This window comes from Mesoplodon densirostris, chromosome 20, assembly GCF_025265405.1.
Source record: "Mesoplodon densirostris isolate mMesDen1 chromosome 20, mMesDen1 primary haplotype, whole genome shotgun sequence".
Classification (NCBI taxonomy): Eukaryota; Metazoa; Chordata; class Mammalia; order Artiodactyla; family Ziphiidae; genus Mesoplodon; species Mesoplodon densirostris.
This window is the reverse complement of record NC_082680.1, coordinates 2,558,218-2,577,399: the sequence shown is the minus strand read 5'-3', so window position 1 is coordinate 2,577,399 and position 19,182 is coordinate 2,558,218. Positions and strand designations below refer to the sequence as shown.

General features: G+C 35.4%; 1 long non-coding RNA gene across 1 annotated transcript in view; it reads left to right on the top strand.

Annotated features, from left to right (window-relative positions):
• LOC132481361 (uncharacterized) overlaps positions 1–19,182 on the top strand; it is a 415,660-nt gene that overhangs the window by 151,356 nt on the left and 245,122 nt on the right. The gene's annotated exons all lie outside the window — the stretch shown is intronic.

Sequence of the window (19,182 nt, the reverse complement as noted above, 5' to 3'; positions counted from 1 at the left end):
TCCTACCCCACCCCTCTAGGTGGTCACAAAGCACTGAGCTCATCTCCCTGTGCTATGCGGCTGCTTCCCACTCGCTATCTGTTTTACATTTGGTAGTGTATATATGTCCATGCCACTCTCTCACCTCTTCCCAGCTTACCCTTCCCCATCCCCGTGTCCTCAACTCCGTTCTCTATGTCTGGGTCTTTATTCCTGTCCTGCCCCTAGGTTCTTCAGAACCTTTTTTTTAGATTCCATATATATGTGTTAGCATACGGTATTTGTTTTTCTCTTTCTGACTTACTTCACTCTGTGTGACAGACTCTGTCCATCTACCTCATTACAAATAACTAAATTTCGTTTCTCTTTATGGCTGAAGTTCACCCACAGTGTTGATGTTTCTTGCTTTAAAAATATCAGTTGGCTTAATGAAAGAACAGATGCTTAATATTACAATGCACATTAAAGGATTATGTTTGAGATATTCAAATATGAAGTTTTCACAAAAGGTGATTTATCTTTCTAACCGAATTTTTAGTACAAATCCGGCTTGAGAACTGTCACCAGAAATGTCTGGTGACTTTGAAGAGGCAAGGACGTTTGTCCTCCTTCTGTCCTTAGTCAAAATGAGATTTAGAAAAGAATCTAAGTAGACATTTTCCAATCAGAATCCTATAGCACCCAATGAAATGTACAGCGATCCTACATTCCTCTCCATTGAAATGACATATATTCTAAAACATGTTTTTGAGAGCTTACCATGCACCAGACTTACCAAGTATTTTATACATATTAACCATTGTATTCCTTACAAGAACCCCATGAGGTAGGTCCTATCATACCATGTATTACCTTTGAGGATATGAGGAACAGAGAGATTTAAAAATATCCAGTTCTGACAGCTAGCAAGTGGTAGACCTGGAATTTGAATCCAGGAAGCCTTGCCTCAAATAATATATAGTTATCATTATGTATTTATACTTATATTTATTCTGCATAAAGCATATGTATACACATGTACGTAGAGTTAAAAACTGGGGGCTTTGTTAATGCCAGGTCAGACCAATGATGAAGGTTTAATCATCTCCTACCATCTTTCTATCTACTACTAGCAAGTCAAATGCCATGCAAAAGAGGAACTATGTTTATCTGCATAGGTTTCCCCTGTTTTAGAATTCTAGTAGGAGGGAAAGATAATTCTGGGTGTTTACCAGTACTGAGCTATTCCCAGTTCATGGGGAAAAGCAACTGATATTTACAAGGAGGGCCCAAAGTCCCTGGGTAGAGAGAACCAAAAGGAACATAGTATGCACATCACCTACCTGGTACACACATCTGAGTATTCAGTGAGTACCATGCCCTGCATTTTCCTCACCAGCTAGGACTATAGGTTGGCTGTTACAAAATAAACTGTTCCCCTTTCATAGAAATATGTCTACTTTCTTTCCACTGCACCCCAGCTGCTCAGTAAGGAATACACACCCCTCACTTAGACTCAACCGAATGGCTTCTAAGTTCTGTGACACAGGAAAAAAGCAATGATGACAGGTTGTAAAATGGAAAGTTGTTTAGAATTAAAATTAGAATCTGAAATAGCCAAACATTCTAAAGATTGTTAGCATCACAACTCCATAGATTGCAAAGGGCTCTCTCAGTGTGGAGATAAATAAACACCTGTGGCTACACTTCACTTGCTATCAGCTTGTAGATTTTAGGAGGTAAGAGACTTTAGTACCAAAATATTTTTTAGGTCCTTTAAAAGTGATCTTGATAATTTGTGGATTGGTTATTCTAATTGAATTTCATAATTCTTTTTCGAAAATGTTATGCAGCCAGAATTTGGAAACTGAAGAATTCATATTTTCTTTCAGTCACCTTTCAGGTTAGGTAGACTATATTCACATAAATACAAAGTTAACATATATCGGTACACTTACTTGGCCTCTGGACTCTGTGTCTGCATTTCCATGTTGTCAACACTAGGCGGTGCACTCTTGCATTAGCTTCTTTATGACAGTACTATGCAATTCTTCAAATCCTGAAAGGATCATTTTATAGAATTAACAAATATCACATACAGAGTTTGTGTATAACCCGTGTATACCCTGTATTATGCAGAAATTCACAGCTTCCATTTAGCTATGCATGCCATAAGAATCCTATAGCTTTTGGAAGTAAAACCAAGAAAGAAAAGTAAAGAAACTTAATCAAGTTTTAGTTTCTAATTAAAATATGGTTTTCTCTAATATTAATTTATGGTCTCTTAAGAACACTCAGTTGTTATATTAAATATTATTAATAATAACTAATAAAATAGTTTCTATACTCAGAATGTTTTACACTCTACTTTTTCTCCTTGGTGTTAATTCTCCATCTAACATTTTTTAAGGGGTTTGACATAGATTATCTCTCTCAGCCTAAGTTTCTTCTGATTAATCAAGAATGGGGTAAAGTCAGGAATTAACTGTAGTTCAGTTGTTTATTCTCTCCACTACATTTGTTTTCTCTTGATTCCAAGATGTTTAGTCTAATTTAAATATAGGGAAAGTGTTAAAGGGAAAGTGTTTTAAAGTATGTATCACTGAATACAAGCAATATATTTCAAGTCTAAAATTTTTTTCCTCTTTGATCTATAAAACAGGTTGAAATCTATTCCATTTAAAAAGCAAAAGCAAAACACAATGAAATATACAGTAGACAATGATGTGTTTAAATAAATGTCTTTTTGCAGCATGATTTATAATTAGCTAATGTCCATAAAGACTTACATATCTAACAATTAGAAATGGGGTGCTATGCTTTGTCCCACAGCACATAATTCTATACAGCTTTACAAATCGTATTTTCAAAAGATATTTAAGACCATTGTAGACCATTGTAAAGTGTTTACAATATAATGTGACTTTTTTTCAAAAAGTGCAATATACCAACTTGGACATACAGTAAAATCTCACTTTCATGAAATAGATATAAAGTTATTTTCTTGAAACAGTAGTTATTTATGTTCCTAGTTAATCACTCTAGTATCTAGAAGTTAAGACACATGAAAATATAAGGCTGAATTTTACAGATACATATCATACCTCCCACCCCATAACAAGAGAGGGTATAGAAAAGTTGTTAAATTGAAGAATAAATTCGAAATTAGTTGTCTGCAAGTCTTGCGACACACCTTCAAAAAAGTAATTGTTGGGCCTCCCTGGTGGCGCAAGTGGTTGAGAGTCCGCCTGCCGATGCAGGGGATACGGGTTCGTGCCCCGGTCTGGGAGGATCCCATATGCCGCGGAGCGGCTGGGCCCGTGAGCCATGGCCGCTGAGCCTGCGCGTCCGGAGCCTGCGCGTCTGGAGCCTGTGCTCCGCAACGGGGGAGGCCACAACAGTGAGAGGCCCGCATACCGCAAAAAAAAAAAAAAAAAGTAATTGTTATTTGGAGAACTGAGCTCTCATGAAGCAGGTATAAGATCTTCTAGCTTAAGCTTATGATTTGAAGAATCAAAATAAGAAAGTGTCCTATGCCAGCAGTTGAAATATTCTAGCACAGCTAAGACCTGGGCAGTTCTTGCTGAAGATTCAAAGGATATAAAAATAACACATAGCCAATGAGTATGAGGAAACTAAAAGTTGATAGCAGAAACTATTACCAGTAATTGTGTCTAATGTGGGTAAATTGGTTATATTTATTTAAATTTTTGTTGTTGTGAGATTCATTAAAAGTGACATTTATTCATTTATACTGGAATGACATTAATGTTCAATTCTTCCCCTACCTCACGTAAATTGTACATCCCTTTTTTATTTTGTTACAAACCTTCCCCCATGTGAACTACTAAACAAGAAAATTTGCTCAGGGGAGAAATTAACATGGAAACAGAAGAAGGGTGACACATGACTTTTAAATTTGAAAGCCATGGTCCAGGTACAAGATACATATGGAAAAAATGCTTATTTGGGTCTTTGGAAAAGAGGTGCTGTGTCTTGGTTCTTGAGCAGAGGCCATTTGAGGAAAATGAGTTTTTCTTTTCCTGATAGGAAGCAGATGATTAGAGTCATGGCACGGTGTGTCTAGGCAGAAAAAGCCTGAAGCAGCCTCTCACTATTTAAGATTTCCATTGAAGAGCATCTAAAAGGTTTCCATGTCTTTGAAGGATGCACCAAGTGGGCTGAGAGGCATAAATGTATACTGAGGTTAAGGGAAGGACAGGATATGTGGACACGTGTACATTTTGACCATTCATTGCATTCCCACATGGGGGAATGATCATACCTGAGGACCAGATGAGACAATGTACATATCAGTGGGTGCTTTTATAAGTTGGTAGTATTGACTGGGCAGCAAATGCGCACCACTTGCCATCTCAGTGCCACAAATTTATACGTCTGTGTAAGTCTTCACAACTAGTGGTCACTGCAGGGTGGAAGAGGAAAAGCAGAAAGCCCTTAATTTGATGAAGCATCAACCTGAAGTTGACTCAGCTTTTCTGGAATTGATTATGACTACAGTTTTCCCAGTAAGGGAGAATGAGGACCAAAATAAAGATTGTGCAGCATTATTGAAACAACTGAAGTTAGCACATTCACATATTTACCTATCTCATATTCATTTAACAACATAATTAATTGGGGGTCCGTAGTATGTCTCAGGAATTATGATGGGTGCTGATAATACCAAGACAGATAAGATACTGTTTTGTTCCTATTATATTAGGGCACACAGATAGTCAATGGATAAACATAAACACGTGGGAAATACAAAGAAGAGTCATATAAACCCAGCCATGGCTTAATGAAGATCTTGTGGAGTAGATTAGCCAAGAGTTAAAGGAGATGAGGTCGCTATCTAAATGGAGATTTGAAGCATGGATGGAGCAAAGTAAAGGACATGGGCAAAGACAAAACACTTAGGAATGGCATGCAGGTCCTACAGTTTCAGGTTCAGGAGCACAAGTAAGAATTAGGACAGAAAGCTGGGGAGGTAGCAAGAGCCAGAGGATGGAAAGCCTTGTAGGTCATGTTAAAAGCTTGGATTCAATGACCATGTCATGAAATAATCAAGCTCTATAAAGGCAATAGAAGAAACATGTGACTAATTTAGAAGGTAGCAATGGGTGGACCTTGGCCACTAAATGTGTTTCAGGAGTTAGGAGGAGAAAGGAGGTTGGATGGGAGAGACAATGAATTGAGGATTGTATATGTTGAATTTGAGGCGCTTATCTGCTTTCTACATGAAATATCCAATATGCAGTTGGAGAAGAATATGGTTGTTGGAGGAGAAGCCTATGCTAAATATGTTGATTTCTAAGTTCTCAAAATGTAGGTAGTTAAACCCATGACGTTCAGTTAAAGAGTTTAAAGGTGTATGTACAGGTGGCTGAGTATGGAAATCTGGGGAGCACTTATATGCAGAGGGTAGATGAAAGGAGAGGAAATCACAAAGAGATAAAGCAGCAGTCAGGAAGCATCATGTAAGTTCAGTGTTTTGCAAAGCAAAAATAATTGTTTCAAGAAATAACAAAAATTCAGTGCTATCAAGTAAAATATAGATTGCAGTATGATATGGGCCTCCAAACACTGACTGGATTGAAAAATTCAATTATTTATAAATTAGATCATTGTTACTGCAACAGGAAGAGAAGATATGGAATTCAAATACCAGTGGACTGAAAAATGAGATAGGATAAGAAGGTATACATTTTAATTCTATGGATGTAGACTAGTCTTTTTTTTTTTTTTTTTTTTTTTGCGGTACGCGGGCCTCTCACTGCTGTGGCCTCTCCCGCATGTGGGATCTTCCCGGACCTGGGCACGAGCCCGCATCCCCTGGATCGTCAGGCAGACTCTCAACCACTGCACCACCAGGGAAGCCCTAGACTAGTCTTTTTTAAAGGTGTGCATGAGAACGAAAGGTAGACTGATTAGTAGCCAGATGTATCTGTAAGATTTTTTAAATGTTTTAGAAAACATTTACAAATCATGTCTTAAGAAGCACTTGAAAATAAACTTAATAGTGTCTAGTTAGCAACAGCATCACCTGCCTGACTTCCAAATTTTAAAAAATATTAACATTTTTGGGATACACAGGCAACTCACAATATCCCTGCAAGGTAGACTTTATTATTCCCATTTGGTGTATCAGAAAATTGAAATTCAGAACATTTGGTTAATTTGAACAAGAGCTCAAGGTCTGTTAAGCAGTGAGACGTGAAACCATTTTTGCCTATTTCAGTTACAAATTCTTGCTCTCATGCCCATGGAGTCATATACAACAATATTTCTCAGGCATAAGCCCTTAAAACCACTCCAGAATGCCCACAGAACCCAGTTTGAGAATCATGACATTAAAAACATTAAACACTTTGAGTGATCATTTGTCAGCAGTCATGTAGAAGACCCTGGAATTATGTTGCAGCATTTGGTTTTAATGTGATTATCAAAATGGTCAAAATGACACATATGCAATTTGCAGGGATACTATTAATCCACTCTTGCTTGCCCATTTTCCAGATAAAGAGACTGAACTACCAAAAAGTTAAGTAAATGTGCCAGGGACACACAGGTTATTCGTAGATTCAGGATTTAGATTCGTATTCTGGCTCCAATGTCTGCTGTATTCCCTTTTTTGTAAACATGCAGAAAAGGGAATGTAACCTTAGCCCTGTAACGTTAACAGAATGTGTAATGTGTGGCTCCACTTAAACTTCCGTAGTTAAAACTCTCCCAACTGCAGTCATGTGACCATGGAGCATTGTGAATATGGCAATTAATACAAAAAGAAGTAAAACTGTATGTATGCCACTGAAATAAATCCCTGAATTGAGTGAACTTCGTGTTCACAGCCTGAGTCTCGAATTAGAAAATACTGAGAGGATGATTTACAACATTGTAGGTTGCTACATGTAACATGTTTTATATCAAATGATAGTCTATTTATAGAAGTGTGGTGGATTTTAGTTCTCTTGCTATCATTATTCAGACAGAATTTGGTAGCATAGCAGCCTTGCATTGTATGTGTGTGTAACAGAGGACAGGTTTGCAATCGAACCTGACTGTTTGCCCAAACCCATCTGGCCTCGCCATTTATAATATGTCAAATGAGACTGCCCAAGGTGTGAGGGAAATCTTAATTTCACTTTTATTCCGGTTATACTGCTTGAGGATCCTCTGGCCACAGCTCAAACTGCGCCACGAAAACATCTGTATGTTTACTGCAGCCCACACGTCTTTTATTTTTCTAAATTCTCTTGAATGGTTTTCTGATTTTCACTACCTTGCCCATAATTATTCTGGATACCTTACTATTAAAAGTTTTCACCCACTCTCAATCATAACACTAAGCGTCTTGCTACAATATGTAGATTATTATAAACGCTAATAAAATAATACAAAAATTTAAAAAATAAATGTCCTTGGACAGACCTTGCTTATATTAATTTCTTTTCTGTTGGAGTCAAATTTCCATATGCATAGATAAAAATATATATATAAACTACAAATGTATGTAAATATATGCAAATCTTTAAAAATGAATCACTGCCTCATTTTTTTGTTTGTTTTCATAGCAACACTTTTTATTGTTTTTTTTTAAACAGCTTTATTGGTGTATAATTGCTTTACAGTGTTGTGTTAGTTTCTGATGTATAACAAAGTGAATCAGCTGTATGTATACATATATCCCCATATCCCCTCCCTCTTGCGTCTCCCTCACACCCTCCAAATCCCACCCCTCTAGGTGGTCACAAAGCACAGAGCTCATCTCCCTGTGCTATGCGGCTGCTTCCCACTAGCTAACTATTTTACATTTGCTAGTGTATATATGTCCATGCCACTCTCTCACTTCGTTCCAGCTTACCCTTCCCCCTCCCCGTGTCCTCAAGTCCATTCTCTATGTCTGGGTCTTTATTCCTGTCCTGCCCCTAGGTTCATCAGAGCCATTTTTATTTTTTAGATTCCATATATATGTGTTAGCATACGGTATTTGTTTTTCTCTTTCTGACTTTGCTCTGCATGACAGACTCTAGGTCCATCCACCTCACTACAAATAATCAATTTTGTTTCTTTTTACGGCTGAGTATTATTACATTGTATATATGTGCCACATATTCTTTATCCATTCATCTGTCGATGGACACTTAGGTTGCTTCCATGTCCTGGCTATTGTAAATAGAGCTGCAGTGAACACTGTGGTACATGACTCTTTTTGAATTATGGTTTTCTCAGGGTATACGCCCAGTGGTGGAATTGCTGGGTCATATGGTAGTTCCAGTTTTAGTTTTTTAAGGAACCTCCATACTGTTCTCCATAGTGGCTGTATCAATTTACATTCCCACCAACAGTGAAAGAGGGTTCCCTTTTCTCCACACCCTCTCTAGCATTTATTGTTTGTAGATGTTTTGATGATGGCCATTCTGACTGGTGTGAGGTTATACCTCATTGTAGTCTTGATTTGCATTTCTCTAATGATTAGTGATGTTGAGCATCCCTTCATGTGTTTGTTGGCCATCTGTATGTCTTCTTTGGAGAAATGTCTATTTAGGTCTTCTGCCCAGTTTTGGATTGGGTAGTTTGTTTTTTTGATATTGAGCTGCATGAGCTGCTTGTAAGTTTTGGAGATTAATCCTTTATCAATTTCTTTGTTTGCAAATATTTTCTCCCATTCTGAGGGTTGTCTTTTTGTCTAGTTTATGGTTTCCTTTGCTGGGCAAAACTTTTAAGTTTCATTAGGTCCCATTTTTAAATTTTTGTTTTTATTTCCATTTCTCTAGGAGGTGGGTTACAAAAGATCTTGCTGCGATTTATGTCAAAGAGTGTTCTGCCTGTTTTCCTCTAAGAGTTTTATAGTGTCTGGCCTTAAATTTAGGTCTTTAATCCATTTTGAGTTTATTTTTGTGTATGGTGTTAGGAAATGTTCTAATTTCATTCTTTTATATGGAGCTGTCCAGTTTTCCCAGCACCACTTGTTGAAGAGGCTGTCTTTTTCTCCATTGTATATTCTTGCCACCTTTATCAAAGGTAAGGTAATCATATGTGCGTGCGTTTATCTCTGGGCTTTCTATCCTCTTCCATTGATCTATATTTCTGTTTTTGTGCCAGTACCATACTGTCTTGATTACTGTAGCTTTGTAGTATGGTCTGAAGTCTGGGAGCCTGATTTCTCCAGCTCCGTTTTTCGTTCTCAAGGTTGCTTTAGCTATTCGGGGTCTTTTGTGTTTCCATACAAATTGTGAAATTTCTTGTTCTAGTTCTGTGAAAAATGCCATTGGTAGTTTGATAGGGATTGCATTGAAACTGTAGACTGCTTTGGGTAGTATAGTCATTTTCACAATGTTGATTCTTCCAATTCAAGAACATGGTATATCTCTCCATCTGTTTGTATCATCTTTAATTTCTTTCATCAGTGTCTTATAGGTCTTATAGTTTTCTGCATACAGCTCTTTTGTCTCCTTATGTAGGTTTATTCCTAGGTATATTATTCTTTTTGTTGTAATGGTAAATGGGAGTGTTTCCTTAATTTCTCTTTCAGATTTTTCATCATTAGTGTATAGGAATGCGAGCAATTTCTGTGCATTAATTTTGTATCCTCCTACTTTACCGAATTCATTGATTAGTTCTAGTATTTTTCTGGTAGCATCTTTAGGATTCTCTATGTATAGTATCATGTTATCTGCAAACAGTGAAAGTTTTACTTCTTATTTTCTGATTTGAATTCCTTTTATTTCTTTTTCATCTCTGATTGCTGTGATTAAATCTTCCTAACCTATGTTGAATAATAGTGGTGAGAGTTGGCAACCTTGTCTTGTTCCTGATCTTAGTGGAAATGGTCTCAGTTTTTCACCATTGAGAACGATGTTGGGTGTGGGTTTGTCATATATGACCTTTATTATGTTGAGGTAAGTTCCCTCTATGCCTACTTTCTGGAGGATTTTTATCATAAATGGGTGTTGAATTTTGTCAGAAGCTTTTTCTGCATCTATTGAGATGATCATATGGTTTTTCTCCTTCAGTTTGTTAGTATGTTGCATCACATTGATTGATTTGCATATATTGAAGAATCCTTGCATTCCTGGGATAAACCCCACTTGATCATGGTGTATGATCCTTTTAATGTGCTGTTGGATTCTGTTTGCTAGTATTTTGTTGAGAATTTTTGCATCTATGTTCATCAGTGATATTGGCCTGTAGTTTTCTTTTTTGTGTGTCATCTTTGTCTGGTTTTGGTATCTGGGTGATGGTGGCCTCGTAGAATCAGTTTGGGAGTTTTCCTCCCTCTGCTATATTTTGGAAGAGTTTGAGAAGGATAGGTGTTAGCTCTTCTCTGAATGTTTGATAGAATTCGCCTGTGAAGCCATCTGGTCCTGGGCTTTTGTTTGTTGGAAGATTTTTAATCACAGTTTCTATTTCATTGCTTGTGATTGATCTGTTTATATTTTCTGTTTCTTCCTGGTTCAGTCTTGGAAGGTTGTGCTTTTCTAAGAATTTGTCCATTTCTTCCAGGTTGTCCATTTTATTGGAAGATAGTTGCTTTAGTAATCTCTCATGATCCTTTGTATTTCTGCAGTGTCAGTTGTTACTTCTCCTTTTTCATTTCTAATTCTGTAAATCTGAGTCTTTTCTCTGTTTTTCTTGATGAGTCTGGGTAATGGTTTATCAATTTTGTTTATCGTTTTTTTCTTCTTTCTTTTTCTTTTTTTTTTTTTTTTTTGAGGTACGCGGGCTTCTCACGACCATGGCCTCTCCCGTTGCAGAGCACAGGCTCTGGACGCGCAGGCTCAGCGGCCATGGGTCACGGGCCCAGCAGCTCCGCGGCATGTGGGATCTTCCCAGACCGGGGCACGAACCCGTGTCCCCTGCATCGGCAGGCGGACTCTCAACCACTGCGCCACCAGGGAAGCCCCCACTGCCTCTTTTAAAGAAAAAAAATTTGTGCTTACTACGGACATCTTGAAAATTTTAACTAGCAATTAATAATAATTTATGCACACGTGCTATTTTAGCGGAAACTTAATGACTCAAGAGTTTTTAAATAACTGACCAAATACTTAAATAAAAGTAAGAAAATAAACATTTCACTTTGCATTAGGCACTTCTGACAGAATGTATTTCATTAGAAAGAAATGCTGAGAAATATTTTATAAACTGCATTAGATACTTTAAATGACCTTAATAGTTATAAAATGATTTCTACTTCATTCAAAGAATAATTAGTAGCGTCTAGAATAAATGGTATTTTGTAAAAATACAGTATTTTAGTATTCTAAAAAGAATGCCAATTATGAGTATATGTTCTGATTGATTCAATGCCAAAATTATATTGAGACAAGAAAGCATTTTATGTAGAAATTGACTCCTATTTGGAAAGTAGAAATAGCATATTAATAATTTAGATTAATGTGAAAAGCTTATCATGAAACATGTTTTTCTTTCTTTGAAATTTTATATTTCTTTGTGTAACCCCTTAATTGCTAGTCACATGAAAACTCCAGGAGAGGTATTCCAAGAAATATTATGACATTTAAAGAATGATAATTTCCATAATAATTTAATAATGCACATCTTCTTAAATAGTGTTAAAATGCTAGTTCTGTGATCATTATTGCTGATGTTTCTAAATGTCAGTAAAAATTTTTTTTTTTAAATTTGAACCTGGAAAAAAATAGGATTTGATTTGAAAATACATAGAATTTGTGAGATCTTCTCATAATGTACCTTATTGTACATATATATGTTTCTCAGCATGCTCAGCAAAGCTCAGCAAAAGAATCCCATGTTTTCAAATCAGAGGACCACAGTACTGAAAATTATTACTTTAGTGGTGGACAACAAGGCAAGTAATGAGAAAAGGCAAGTTATTTATATCAGTGGAGGATAAACTATACCAGAACAAGACCATTCCCCTGGTTTAATCTGGTGCATGAAATGTTAAAACTCTATAAATGATATGATCGTTTGAATTATATATTTCTATGATAAGAATTGCATATTTTAAACAACTTAAGATAGTTTCACATATATCATTTCTAAGTTAATTGTTTTGAATATGTGAAACGCTATCGATATTCTTATCAAATATACAAAGCTATGTGTGCTTTGAAGTCCTGAAGTGAAGCAGTCAGATTCTTTCTAAATTAATTCAGGAATAGCAGTCATATTAACTGCATACTTTATTTTAATTCTTAAAATAATGTGATTGCTCATTTTGCTTTTAAACGCTTATTCCCCAAAACTGCATAGAAATAACTCTTCAAATATTTGTAGAATAGTACATATGTGCTGCTTTCAGAAAAGTATAATTACATGTTACAGAGAAATAATTGATTTTCTGTCCCCCATATTATGTAAAAACTTAGAAATTAGATGATATTGACCCTTTCTATTTTAATTGCATAATTTAAATATTTATGGAAAGTTTAATGGAGCTGTTATTTACCAGTACTCCTAAATTCATAATTAGATATCCTATTTCACTTGTATTAGAATTAATTTTATTGTCATGTCTGACATAGGCAAGTTACATACAGGTCGCTATTAGATAGTTCATGAAAGATATATTGACATAAAATCAAGAAAAGGAAAATAAATAAAAAGAAAATCTAAGCTTTTACTTCTTCCATAAATATTAGTCATTAATTTTGAATGAGATTTTGTTTATACAAACTTATGTTAATATTAACCTAAGTAAAATATCATAAATGAGTCTATTATAGTAAAAAGCAATTAACTAATTATCTTTGTGATCCTTTTTACTTTGGTATTTTTAGCTTTTAGATGTGTTTGTCATTTTCAAGTACCTACTTGATTTTTAAATTATATACCTTTTGTAGTACGTCAAGTATTATTCTTCACCCAGGCAAATTAACTTTTCTTTTGAAAAGCAACAAAAATGTAAACTGCTCATAATAATAATGAGCCTGATGTGCCTAAGAATGAATCTTTCATGAATGCTAATCAAAAACTTTAAAAAGAACCCATGTATAATGAAAATCTAATTCTCCTTTGTTGACGTTGAAGATGTGTTTTGTACAAATTGCTTTTTCATTAGAAGCCCAAGTTCCCTTTCTCTCTTCACCCTCTGGTTATTACAGTTCAGCCTGTTATTAAAGACAGCATTGTGAGGTTTGAGATGGTTGAAATTTCACCACCATATCAATTTACATAAGGGATTACACACTATGAGGTGGATGTTTTCTTAAATATACTTAACTACTTAACTTTGGTGTTCTTTGAACAGTAAAATAAAAATAAATACTCAAAATCTATAGAATAATTTGGGCCTTATTGCTTTTGTACTTTTTGTTTGTTTATTTGAAAGCCTTTCCCTTAAAATCTGTTTATTGAATAAAGCACTTTCATTCAACTTGCCATAGAGACTATTTCAATATGGAATGCTGTTTTTTTTTTTCCTTAATCTGGAACTTCAGGTTTGTTTTTTTTTTCTTCTACACAGTTATACTGGAGTTTAATGATAGTGTAATAATTAGTAAAGAAATAGAAAAAAATTAATACATAACAACAAATAAACTGATATGGCATATGATAGATTGTTTCTCATTGTTGGAGTATCTTTAATTTATATGTAACTTTCTTTTACATAATCTTACATATTTACTGGCCCCACGAGGTTTAGGAAATTTGATAGATTGAAAATTCCTTGCTAAGCTGGCATCATGATTTCCTTAATGAGCTGGTCTTCACTAACTGCTGGAGTTGCACTTGAATGGTTCATATCATGACATCAGTGGGAACTCTTGACTGAAATACTGCCATAGAGTCAGGAAAGGTCATCTGTAAGTCGCAAGTGCTGAGGTATTTAATGGTAGTAGATGCTTAAACAAAATGCATGAACAAATGTAACATGAATATACTAACGATGGAGAGAAACTTATTGGTAAACTATGATTTTTTTAATTTGAATTATAGTTGATGTACTGTATTATACGTTAGGAGTACAATATAGTGATTCACAATTTTAAAGGTTATAATCCATTTATAGTTATTATAAAATATTGGCTATATTTCCTGTGTTGTACAATATATCCTTATAGCTTATTTTATGTATAATAGTTTGTACCGATTAATCCCCTACCCCTGTATTATCCCTCTGCCCTTCTCTCTCCTCACTGGTAACCACTGGTTTGTTCTCTATATCTGTGAGTCTGCTTTTTTATTATATTCACTAGTTTGTCATATTTTTTAGATTCCATGTATAAATTATAAAATATAATATTTGTCTGACTTCACAAAGTATAATATTTTCTAGATCCATCCATGTTGCTTCAAATGGCAAAATTTTATTCTTTTTTATGGCTGAGTAGTATTCCATTGTGTGTGTGTGTGTGTTTGTGTGTGCATGTGTATACACACACCTCTCTCCCTCTCTCTCTCTCTCTCTCTCTCTCTCTCTCTCTCTCTCTCTCTATATATATATATATATATATATATATATATATATCACATCTTCTTTATCCATTCATCTGTTGATGGACACTTAGGTTGCTTCCATATTTTGGCAATTGTAAATAATGCTGCTATGAACATTGGGGTGTATGTAGTAGTGTTTGAAATAGTGTTTTTATTTTTTTTCAGATGTATACCCAGTTCTATTTTTATTTTTTTGAGAAACTGCTATACCACTTCCCACAGTGGCTGTATCCATTTACATTCCCACCAACAATGTATGAGGGTTCCCTTTTCTCCACATCCTCACCAACATTTGTTATTTGTGTTCTTTTTGATGATAGCCATTCTGATAGATGTTAGGTGATATCTAATTTTGTTGCTGATCTGCACTTCCCTGATGACTATCAATGTTGAGCATCTTTTCATGTGCCTATTGGCTATCTGCAATCCCTATCAAAATACCAATGACATTTTTTACAGAACCAGGATAAATAACTTTTAAATTTGTATAGAAACACAAAGGACCCCAAACAGCCAAAATAGTCTTGGGAAAAAAGAACAGAGCTGTAGGAATCACCCTCCCTGACTTCAGGCTATACTGTAAACTTACAATAATCAAAACAGTATAGTACTGGCAAAAAAATAAATAAATAAAAAGTCATACAGGTCAGTGGAACAGGATAAGAGCCCAGAAATAAACCCACACACTTATGGTCAGTCTAAGACAAAGGAGGCAAGAATACACAGTGGAGAAAAGGCAGACTCTTCAATAAGTGGTGCTGGGAAAACTGGACAGCTACATGTAAAAGAATGAAATTAGAACACTCCCTAACATCATACATGAAAATAAACTCAAAATGGATTAAAGACCTAAATGTAAGACCAGATACTATAAAACTCCTAGAGGAAAACATAGGCAGAACAGTCTTTGACATAAATTGCAGCAATATTTGGAACTGTCTCCTAAAACAAAGGAAACAAAAGTAGAAATAAGCAAATGGGACCTGATTAAACTTAAAAACTTTTGCCCAGCATAGGAAACCATTGACAAAACGAGAAGATAACCTACTGAATGGGAAAGGTATTTGCAAATGATATGACCAATAAGGGGTTAATATCCAACATATATAAACAGCTCATAAAACTTAACATCAAAAGACAAACCAATTGAAAAATGGGTAAACTATAAATTTTTGAAATAAACTTGTTCTTCTGAGTTTTAAAATATTTTCATTATTCTCACAGTGTTCACTATTTTCCATACCACTAAATTGGTTATTTTTCTGTTGGTATTTTATCTTATTCATTGTTGCTCAAATTTAAAAATTCTTATTCATTTTGAGATAAATCAAATTTAAGTTAAAATATTCCTTCTTTTTTTTTTTTTTTTTTTTTTTTTTTTTTTTTTTTTTTGCGGTATGCGGGCCTCTCACTGTTGTGGCCTCCCCCGTTGCGGAGCACAGGCTCCGGACGCGCAGGCTCAGCGGCCATGGCTCACGGGCCCAGCCGCTCCGCGGCATATGGGATCCTCCCAGACCGGGGCACGAACCCGTATCCCCTGCATCGGCAGGCGGACTCTCAACCACTTGCGCCACCAGGGAGGCCCAAAATATTCCTTCTTTGAAACTACGCATTTCAAAAGTAAGTATTTCACATACTTTTTGTTTTCACATTTTATACTTTATGATAACAATTTTAGATGCAATTTTCTGTCACATAAAATGTATTTATGCACATCAAGTATATAGCACCTCTTATTGTCTTTATAAAATTATAAATGACCTCTTAAATTATAATATTACAACCTACAGTAGCTAAAAATTGTGTGAGGAACCAAGTAAAGAATGCTGATTGAGAATATGTGGAAAAATACTTTGAATATTGTTTTTCAGGTTGAAATGGAATAATATAATTCTAGACATTAAAGTATAATAGAATATATGCTTTCAAATTTATGTAAATAGCAGAAGAATTATTTCTTGAAAGGGAGATTTTATTATGTCCTGTAGACTCTCTGATAAGAAAATAATTTGTCTATATAATAATGAGATTATTTCATGTAATACTTCTTTACTTCATAGGCAGTTAACATATTTTCAAATAATCATGTAAGAAAAATAATTTAGGACTACCCATATATACCTGTTGCAAAGTAGAAAGAAAATATGCTACTGGCCTCCAATACTGCTTGAAAATAGATGCTCTGCTTTAAATAGCATATTAACACCAAGAACAATAGAGAGATATTATAGTGAAAATTTCTTAATAATGAAGTGGATGTCATGGAAACATTTGACATTAATGAGTTAAGTATTATTATATATAGAAGGAAAGCTATATTGATCAAAAGGTTTATTACTGTTGTGATGATTTTCTTGTTATATATTTATTCAGCATACCTAATTTGACTATACAAAGTATCACACTTCTTTTTTTCTTCCTCAGATATATTTACGTTAGGATCATGTTGCCAGTATTTCAAATCCTTCGTGATTCTCCTTTCGTAGCACATTAAATGGATAACTTCTTACTCTGACAGTCCCAGTCTTCCACAGTATAACTCCACCCTTCATCCTCAGCCATTTCACTCTTTCCCTTACTCATGTCTCTCATCATCCGGGAAAGGCTGATTATTACTGTTCTTCAAATATGTATAAGCATAGTTGGCTCCATTGAGTCAGGCAGTCTTGGGTTTAAGTTTGGGCTTCATTTCTTATAAGATGCACAGTTTTAGGTAAAATATGACTTGTCCAAACATCACTGCTTCATTGTAAAATGTTTTATTAAATAAGGTTTACTTATTCCATTCCCAGGCCATTAGAATTTTACTCTATTTCCATCCCCTTGTCATAAACCTTTTCTTTCCAGTCAAATTACTAATGAAGTTATCATTAACTTCATTTAATTACCGTATTAATATTCTCCTCTTAGGAACAAAACCACTTCTAAAAATAAGTTGTATAACAATCTATAGCACACCTAAAAACAACAGGAACAAAATTTCACCTGTGTCTAGTTTTTTAACCAGAGTATGTGCTTTGCATGGACATAAAAAGTAGTTATAAGGAAACATAAGTCTCTGTATATTTCTCTGTGGCTTTTTTTATATCTTATGTTGGTTTTCTGAATGTAACTGAAAACTGCTTGAATGCAAAAAGGCAAAAATATGATATTAGTTTTGAATCATTACTTCTAAAAATTATTTTTTAATCATTTTTCTGTTGTCAGATGTTTCTGCTTTTGAAAGCTTCCCATAATAGTAGTTTAAATAACATGTGAGTATAATTCTAAATGTTATTTTGTGTTATTAGGATCACCTAATAAGATCATAGATGTACCGATAGCAAGTCATTTGGATTAATATATATTAATGAACTCCTCCGCTGCCATGTGCAGCAGTTCGATTTCTCCATCATCGCCTCTTTTCCTGCCCCTTATCTCTGCCTTTCGTTGTTCCTGCTGTCTGGCAGCAGTATTGAAAACTACAATTTGAGATAAAAGAGGATGAGTGAAGAAAACATGGGGGTGATTTTGAATTGTAGAAATAGATGTTGATAAGGATAAGTATGACACTAATTAAATCATTTTGTCTCTGGAGCCCTAAAGTTGAAATGCTTAGTTTAGTATCTAAGTTGAGTGACTGTATATATTTGACATCACAGAACAATGATGGCCACTTGTCCACTTTGACGACATTTATTTAGAACCTTATATATAAGCCCTGGTACTAAAATACTCTGGGGCTGAAAATGTGATTAAGACACAGTCTATCCTCAGAAAGATAGAGGAGAGTTAACCTGCATTGCATGAGTACCTGTAGCCAGGCTCTGTTGGCTACTTAAGAAACTGAAAATTTACTGTGAGAAAAAAAATACTAATACTTTTTAAAAAAGTGAATAAGGGGCTTCCTTGGTGGTGCAGTGGTTGAGAGTCTGCCTGACGATCCAGGGGACACGGGTTCGTGCCCCGGTCTGGGAAGATCCCACATGGTGCAGAGCGGCTGGTCCCGTGAGCCATGGCCGCTGAGCCTGCACATCCGGAGCCTGTGCTCCGCAACGGGAGAGGCCACAACAGTGAGAGGCCCGCGTACCGAAAAAAAAAAAAAAAAAGTGAATAAGAACAGGGATAAAGGAGTAAATGCTGAAAGTGCACTAAGAAGTTTTAATTTTGAACCAAATGGAAATTTGATGTTAATGTAAGAAAGAGGTCTTCCGTGCTGAAATGGATGCCACAACATTTCCTAATATCTGGGGAGTGGGTTCCAGACCAAATTAAACAAACACACAAACAGCTCAAAAATGGCAACACTCCATCCCTTCTGGGTGTACTGCCCCCTTCACTTTCAGTTGGGCATATTTCATTAGCTTATCTCTGAAACCCGACGAGTTTGAAGTGCAATAGACAATCCTCTGTATCCTGCTTCTGCCACTTTCCAGCACTGGGACTTTTGAGAAAGGATCTGAGCTACCTAGATCTTACCTTCCTCATCCTTAAAATGATGTATAAATATCAGTTTCTTATGGATGCAATGAAGAGTAAACTAGTAATCATGTAAAGTCCTAAGCATAGCAGTGGGTACTTTTTAACCTCTTAGGAAATATTATCATTATTATAGTGTTACATAATTTTAAAAAATGCATTTTTCTTCTTCACAGCTAGCTGGGTAAAACATTGGAGAGACTGGGTACTGGTACATCCTTTGCTCACTTACCTGACAAAACACAAGTCCCAGCAGACATTCCCTTTTAGGAACTGGTGAAGGAATATTGACGATTACAAATCACAGTGGCATTGTTGACATTTCAAGAGCTG